At 40.9% G+C, this 8,384-nt stretch overlaps 1 long non-coding RNA gene across 1 annotated transcript; it reads left to right on the forward strand.

Moving 5' to 3' along the window:
- The first annotated feature begins 8,085 nt into the window (after window positions 1–8,085).
- Window positions 8,086–8,384, forward strand: LOC145551459 (uncharacterized). Its single transcript, XR_014087304.1, has 2 exons — window positions 8,086–8,232; window positions 8,304–8,384. It is a non-coding gene; the product is annotated as an uncharacterized LOC145551459 (long non-coding RNA).

Raw genomic sequence — 8,384 nt, forward strand, 5'->3', positions numbered from 1 at the left:
CATGGCCTGATCATTTGCTAGTTGGTTCCAGATGCAAGGAGGTCTGACTGACATTTTCTTTCCTTGATCATCACAGCCTCACATGACTGCAACAAGAAACCACATACTGCATATGGAAATTTTGTGTAGTACAGCCTACAACAAAATGTCAGTTAAACAATATTTACCTTGTTAAACACAACAAGATGCCCCATGGCCTGAGCACCACTGATCTTCAGCATTCTGTCTTTGCAGGCAGAATATACAGCAGCTACAAAAAACCCCACTCTGTCAAAATTGACAAAACAAAGCACAAAAAGTTATCAAAGCCCATCTCCCATGTACTTTTCTTTTCATAAAGGCATGACAGCCAGATGACTGAAATACAGTTCAGTCAATTCCTGGTTGGTAGTCCAATGATTCATCTGCATCCTGGTTCCTGGCAGACCTGAGTAAATTTGGAGTAATGGGGTGGACTGTCAGGTCCTCAGCTTCTAGTACCACCTTTCCTTTGAAGAATCTATGCAGGGTTTCCCTCAGTGTATTATAAGCCTGGTGGCCCACCATGCTTTACTAGTCATGCTTTACTGCCTACTTAGTCAGCCAGAGTAAATACGCACGTAAGCACGGAGATCTGAAAAACTCGTCCCTTCAAGCTCGAACAAACCAAAACAGTTTCTGTGGCTCTTATTAAAAAAACTCAACAGACACAACACAGATGTGTTGGATTCAATCTTGGAGAAGGGAGTAGTTTAATTGGCCAACCTAAAAAAAAAATCTGTCACAATTGCAGTTTACTAATTTGTATTTGTGAACAAACAGCTCAAACTCAAAAGATTAAACTCACAGCATCAGATTGTTGCTGTGGTAACAAAACAATCTTTGAACTTTTACAAAGTAAACTTGTCAGCTCTTTAAAATCTTACATTTAAATGTTAAACAATTTAAAATCTTTTAATTTATGTATGCTGAATTAACTGCGGTGACCAAACGACCTGTTAAAGATGGGCTGCACTGCTCTGCAGTTGAATGCACGTGCGTCTGCTATTTATGCAGAAGATATCAGTCCATGACTGTCTGGATTCTGACATACACCTTGCGGCTCTTATGCAACAGCTAATGTTATGTTTAAAGGCGCCTCGGAGAAAAGTGACGATGACTTAACTTAGTCGATGTTTGGATAAAAGTCCGTAGACATTAGAACTCGAGTGGCGCATGAATATACGGTCAAAGTGTTTGGGAGGGGATAAACTAATGACAGGTGTCTGCGTTATGAAGTATTGCGAGACTTGAATGAGACATGAGAATGCTACGTCTTACCCTGGTGGCCTGAAACAGGCGTAGTGAGGGAAAACCAGAGGTGTTGCTGAGCGGGCTGACAGCGGCCATGCTGGAGAGGGAAACCATAGGCATTGCTGATCCATAGCGTGGCGCTGGTGTGAAGGAGCTGAGGCGAAGAAAGACGGTGCGGTTGAAACAGTGGGATCACGTGTCCGCTTGCCAGAGGTGGACTGTGGAGTAGGTGGTGAGGGAGTGGGAGATGGAGAAATCCCAGTCGGGCGAGAGAAAGGGGGAAGACGCTACTTGAAATCATCGAGGAATCTCTTGCATCTGAGGAGCGTCCTGGCAACCCGAGACGGGCGTAGGGGGGAAATCCAGAAAGATGCTGACCATACCGGCATGCGGAAGTGAGAAGCATGGCAGGCGGAGGAAGACAGCCTTTTGCTGCTTCCATCGGATCCTCTTTGATTCTGTCGTCTCTCTTTAGACAGGCCGTCACCTCCACATAGAGCTCCGCAATTGACTACCTTGTCTCGCAGACTGTGCGGGAGGTAATGCGTCGTGCGTCACTGGCCGAAGGTCAAAGTTAACAAGGTGACCGGAGGGTTTGTTATATTTTTTGGGGGGGTTTTTTCGGAGGTGGATCGTGGAGTAAATGAAAACCCCAGGCAGGTGAGAGATAGGCGGGAGAAGCTGCTTCAAATGATTGAGGCTGGGGCCAGGAGAAATATCTTGCATCCTAGGAGCGTCTGAGTGGAAAAGAAAGGGCCAACGCAAGATGCGAGGTCGAAGGACGGGGAATCACGAGGCTGTGGAGAAGCTGAGACGTGCTGGCTGAGAAGCTGTGGCGTGCAGATGAACGGATTGAACGCAGCTGGGAATCAGCTGACGGCTTGGGTGTGGATCCTTTTATGCATAGCCTGATTGCTGATTGAAGGTGAGGTCCAGCGCTGAGGTCCAGCGCTGGGCGAATTCGTTCGATGGGCGAACGAATTCAGTCGTTCGCCCATCGACTGAATTTAGGTCAGTCGATGGGCGAACGAAGGGGGTGGAGTCTTCCAGCTTGAACTTTCGCTAAAGCTTCCATATTAGCTCATTAACTTCATACATCTCCAATGAATATTTATCAAATGTTATGATTAGTATTGAGGAATTGAAGGGTGGCTGCTCTCAAATATATAAGTAAGGAAAATAATACACAGAGACGTAGTTCTTGCTGCTAGGCCATAGACGAGCCGGAGATTTATTACACCCACGGAATCAGTTTCGTCAGTTCAACACATAAAATCTTCCATACCAAAAATCTCTCCTCAGTCTCAAATTCAACAGTCTTTATACTCTCAAGTCTCCACGAGTGTTCATTGGAAGATTTCAACCAATAGAGAAAGGGTGTTGTTTCTGCCAACAGACTCTCAGCTTGCTTCTCTCCAGTGTTTGTTGGGCGACTTTTAATACGAGTCCAAATAAGGACATAAGACCTCATGATTTCAACAGACCTAATCATCTGCTCCTTCTCAGAACTACCAAACAGACCAATTTGTTAATGCTATCCGTCGAGACCGCATTCCTTCCGAGTCCGTCTGTGCACTTTGTACGCAAATGGAGGGAAGGAATTTAGGTCAGTTTGAACTAGAGAACTGCCGAGAATCCTTTCGCAAAAACAACTCCTTAGATGGTATTTCAGCTCCAACATTAGAAGGTTAAGTTTCTTATACTTTGTCTTCCTGTGGTTGTAGACTTGGCAGTAGAAAATTGATAACATAGGAATAATAACTTTATATCCCTTTTAACAGGTTACACTTGATTCTGCTGTGGAAACGAAGTGCATGAAGTTTGTGCTCAAGTGGGAAAACCCTGTGGATCACATGGTGGGACTTCTGCTTCAACTGCTCACTACAGTATAGCATCGTCTCTGTCATCCACCAGTTCACTGCAGACTGGCACCAGTTCACTGCAGACTGGCACCAGTTCACTGCAGACTGGCACCAGTTCACTGCAGACTGGCACCAGTTCACTGCAGACTGGCACCAGTTCACTGCAGACTGGCACCAGTTCACTGCAGACTGGAACCAGTTCACTGCAGACTGGCACCAGTTCACTGCAGACTGGCACCAGTTCACTGCAGACTGGCACCAGTTCACTGCAGACTGGCACCAGTTCACTGCAGACTGGAACCAGTTCACTGCAGACTGACACCAGTTCACTGCAGACTGGCACCAGTTCACTGCAGACTGGCACCCGCCAAGGACCCAACATGGACGTCTTCTTAAGTTGTAAACCCTGAGTACATACTGTTGAAATAAAATGTATGTCTTTTGTAAATACATTTTCTCTATCAATGACTTAAATTATTAACTGTGGTAATTATGTTTGTGTAATGTAGTAACCATGTAAAGTGTTTAATATAATTATTAAATAGGTGTTTTAAAGAAACAGCCACAAACCTTATGTCTTTGTTCCACAATGGCAGCTTTAATTTGAGCATTTCCTCTCCTCCACATACTTTGTTGCCAGATGTGTAAAATTTACAAAAAGAAGCAATTTAAATGTAAAAGTTGCACATATGTAGAATTACTCAAGAGAAGCTATTTACAATAGTTTTTACAGAACTCTACACATCAATTCATTTATTAATAGATACATATAGATATTAACTACACAATAGATACACAAAGATTTCATTTCTAACAGCTGCTAGCAGTAGTGAGTGTTCATCCAACAAGTGTGACTTGCTCTGTACTGGTTTGTCCTTTTAAATCAAGAGGCCCAGGATACTTTGACTAGGCAGCAGATGTCCAACAGCTGATTGACTGAATCTGCCATGGACAGAGGAACAAGACCATCCCAGATATGGCAGGTTGTTGGTCGGCTACTGTTGAGAAAGATGGACAACAAAACAAATGGAGAAATTATGAATCACATCAGAATATGTAAATTATTTGGCAGATGGTGCTTAAATTAGTATTTAAAATGCTTTTCTAAACAACAGTTTTGGAAGATGTAAGTGATTTTAGTGAAACTTAACAACACAGCACTGAAAGGCAGCGGTGTACGTGTATGTTTCCTAACTGGCTAAAGCTGCTGCTAGCTGGTTTACTCTCCGATCGGAGGCTGTTTATTATATACACAGTCAGAGAATGGTGGATTGACAATGAGTAATGATGGTTATCTAACACTTAAATGCTGTATTATTAAAGTTGATAAATAAAGTGAATCTCTAAACGTTACAGAACTGACAGAGTGGTGTATATTTTTCTTAACTGTGGCTAAAGCTGCTGCTAGCTGGTTTACTCTCCGATCGGAGGCTGTTTATTATATACAGTCATAGAATAGTGGATTGACAATGAGTAATAACAGCTATCTAAGACTTAAATGCTGTTATTAACCTTACCTGTTATTGTATCTTTAAGATAATGAGTATTCGTGAATTTTTCAGTCAGGTTTTCCGAGGACTGTTGAACTGAGGCCGAAAGCGTCAAGAAGGCAGGCATTCACAATCAATCTGCACACGGATCGTTCTCTTTCCTGTTTATTGACCAATAGTAGAAGAGCTGGACGTAGAAGGCAGCCCACCTCATTAACATAACGATGCAGCGAGAAAACAATACAGAAATAAAATCAGCAAACGGAAAAGCGAGAAGTACTAAAATAAAAACAAAGTATTATTTTATTTATATATTTATTCTTTCATTTATATATTTCTACTTTTATTTTTATATTTATTCTTTTATTTATATATTTCTACTTTTATTTTTATACTTATTCTTTTATTTATATATTTATTCTTTTATTTATTATTATGTCAGTTTTGGTCCTCCATACGCTTTAGCCCGATCCAAACCACACAGGTAGTCAGTCAGTGTTATGGCCACTCTTGCATCACAAAAAGTTCCAGAAAACAAAAATGCCAGAGTAGTTCCTCAGGAGGAGGTTTTCGACTCACTCAAAAACAATAAAAAAGCACTCGCGGAGACCTTTCCTGTTTCAAAGGAGTTTCTTTTACTTACAAAAATAACAAAACAAAAAAAATAATCTCCGAGTTGACTTCAAATAAATCATTAATTTGAGGTAAAAAAACCCATTTCACTCATTCCTTCACCAAACAATCAGATCAGCCCCAACAGCTGCTTCTGCCTGTTAATCACTGCCGGAGCCTGACTGATGAAGAGGAGGGTCTAAGAAAAACAAATAAATAAATACATACATAAATAAATAGATCTACCATTCATATGGCTTTAAATCTGTGGAAATTAATTTAGCAAAAAATAAATGCATCTAATTCTTATTGGCCTCCAACAGTCAGATTAAGGTCCAAAACCTTCGCTTTACAGCCGTTTAAGTGGCACCAACCCACATAAAAAACCCACAGAACAAATGGTACAAATCACGTATTTCCCGAATCCCAACAATATGACATCTACCTTTGCTGTTTCATAATTATAATCCACGTTAGAGTGAATTTTTCCACTTGGCTGCTATAATTTGTTCTTGGGTTTCACAACGTAATTTCTCTTTTTTCTCTGAGATTCTGCTTAGAAAATGAGGTTATGAAGTTACATTCTCCCGCTGCTTTTTGTTTTTAAAACGGTAAATTTAGGTTTGCCTCGATTTTTATAAACTACTGCCTCTTATATGCATCATTTTTTGTCTTACTGTTGGTACAGATATTAGGTGAACACGGTGCTTTGACTGCTAGCTGTTTATATTAATTTCAGCTGCACACTTTCAAAAGAGTATTCAGATTTTAACATGCATTTTCTAAGTAGTATTTTAATTCACTCTTACTCAGTAACTTCAATGTTGTTACAACTCTGAAACATTTTTTTTTTGCAGTTTCTTTGTGATACCAGAACTATTTCACTAAAACATTTAATTTCCTGAGATATTGTCCATTTATTTTCAAGCAAAACTCTCAAAAAGAGCAAAATATTAGTTTTGATTACGTTGTGCAGCTAAATATGGACGCTTTTTAGTTTTTTTTCTTTTAAATTTTTCAGGTTTGCCTTGCAACACCTCGTGATGTTTCTGAGCCATGATTACCTTTCCACTGGATCCAAGCACCTGGACCAGCTGACAGCGTCCATCAGTCCACGGTCTGCCGGATCATCGCAAAGTGGACTAAATTTTTATTTACAGTACTTGGTTAAACTAGGAACTTGAAACCGGAGCACCAGATATGCAAAACTCTACCTGCAGACTTTGTTGGCTACCCTGACCCTGCAGTCATCCTGGACGGGGCTGAGCCGGACTTCCTCTCCTCCAGAGTGACGAGTTTTCATCACCAGTAAAGGCAAAACAAGTCTGATGTCTGATTAGCTGCTGGGAAGTATATTATATATTCACTGTTCATTTTGCTATCCTGTTTGTTCCTACAATAACATTTAATCTCTACATTTCACAAACTTTTTCCCCTTTTCTCAGTGTTTACGTTATATCAAGTATTTGCATGTAGATCAGGAATTCAAGTTAGATATTAAAATGCAACACATTTAGGTTATACCAGCAAAGAAATGTGAATATTAGGTAATATGTAGTTAGTTATATAATTTAATATGCTGAATAAGGCTGGATGATACAAGATTTTTTTTCATACCAGATTTGATTTTAATCGGTTCCTTCTGCCGTCAATTTCTATAAAATCACAGAAAATACTTTCAAAAAATGCTTTTATTTCAATCATCTGTTCTGTGAGTTGTATAAGGGAGCATTACGGTCAGGATACAAGAAATTTTAATAGCAAGAATGCAGTCATCGTTACAGCAGAATAAAGATGATCTTTTATAACAATGTCTTAAAATTACAAGATGTTTTAATGAGAAATAAAGATTCAGATTGATCTGATGTAACCAGCTCAGTCCATGTGGTTCTGACATTTTGTCAGTAATCAAGAGGATGTACATTTCCACCTCACCTGACCAGGTAAGCATTAAGGTCAAAATAAAAAAATACTGTATAAACAAATACTGTATACAAAACGGAAAAAGAGCAACTGATAGAAATACTTTCTATAAAGAAAAGCAAAAACGTTAATAGCAGGAGAAAAGTTGTTGGCAACATTAGCTCAGCCAATCTCTCCTTCCAGGAAGCCATCAAACAGAACTGTCCAACTCCAGCTATAATAAAGATTAAAAAAATAGAAAACGGAAAGTTAAAATAATAAATAATGCCAAATTAATAATTCAGATCTAATGTGTTCTGGAATCTATTGACATTTTACAAATTTCACAAATGAGAAGGTTTCACAAAAGTTTAATTTATTCTGCTGTTAGTACAGAATAATCTAGTTAGGTTTGAAATGTCTGGGTGTCAGGGTCTGTGTTTTTTCCCCTTTTTGTTTCTTAGTTTGTTTTCTTTAGTTTTAGTTTTATTTTATCACTGGTCTCTGAGCCGCTATTCCTCGGACACCCACGAGATGTCACCCATGTGCTACCCCTGGAAAGCGGCGGGGTTCAACCTGGGCGCACACCTGCAGCTCGTTTAGAGGGCGTGGATCCTGGATATAAGCAGCAGCTCCGCTCCTTCTCATCGCCTGAGTGTTTGCTTACCTCGGTAAAACTCGTTCCAGAGAAAGGCCCTCTGTGATCTTCGTTATTTCTAACTCCTTGTTGTCTCCCTCGTCAGATTATCCAGCGGTCTCCTCGTTGTTCCCGAGAGATCAGTTCATCCCGAGTGTTGTGTGAGTCTGTTTCCCCGTTGTGGATCACCTACCTCCTGTGTCTTCCCCCGACGCTACCGGTGTTACCGGTCAGACGCCACCCCTCGTGTGTTCGTCTTCCCCTCTTCGTGGATCCTTCTCCGGTGGATTCCCCTTCGGAGCGTTCCGGGTCAGGAGACCCACGTCCGAACCTCACCGGAGAGAAGGGATTACAAGAGCCGGAACCTACGCCGCTACTCCGGCCGTTAACTATCACTGTCCGCTCTCCAACGAGCCCATACTCGCACTAACCCAAGCCGATCACTCATCCTTCCCAAGTAAGCACTCTCTGATTATTTCCGGACAACTATCTCCTCGCAGTTTCTAACCTTGTGCCTCTCATCGGCAGTAAGACGACCTGGTCCTCCGCTCCAGTATTCTCCCCCCTCTACATTCTCCTCCTGACTTCAATAAATCATTATTGTACTTA

Source organism: Poecilia reticulata, chromosome 1, assembly GCF_904066995.2.
Source record: "Poecilia reticulata chromosome 1, P_reticulata-male-v2, whole genome shotgun sequence".
Classification (NCBI taxonomy): Eukaryota; Metazoa; Chordata; class Actinopteri; order Cyprinodontiformes; family Poeciliidae; genus Poecilia; species Poecilia reticulata.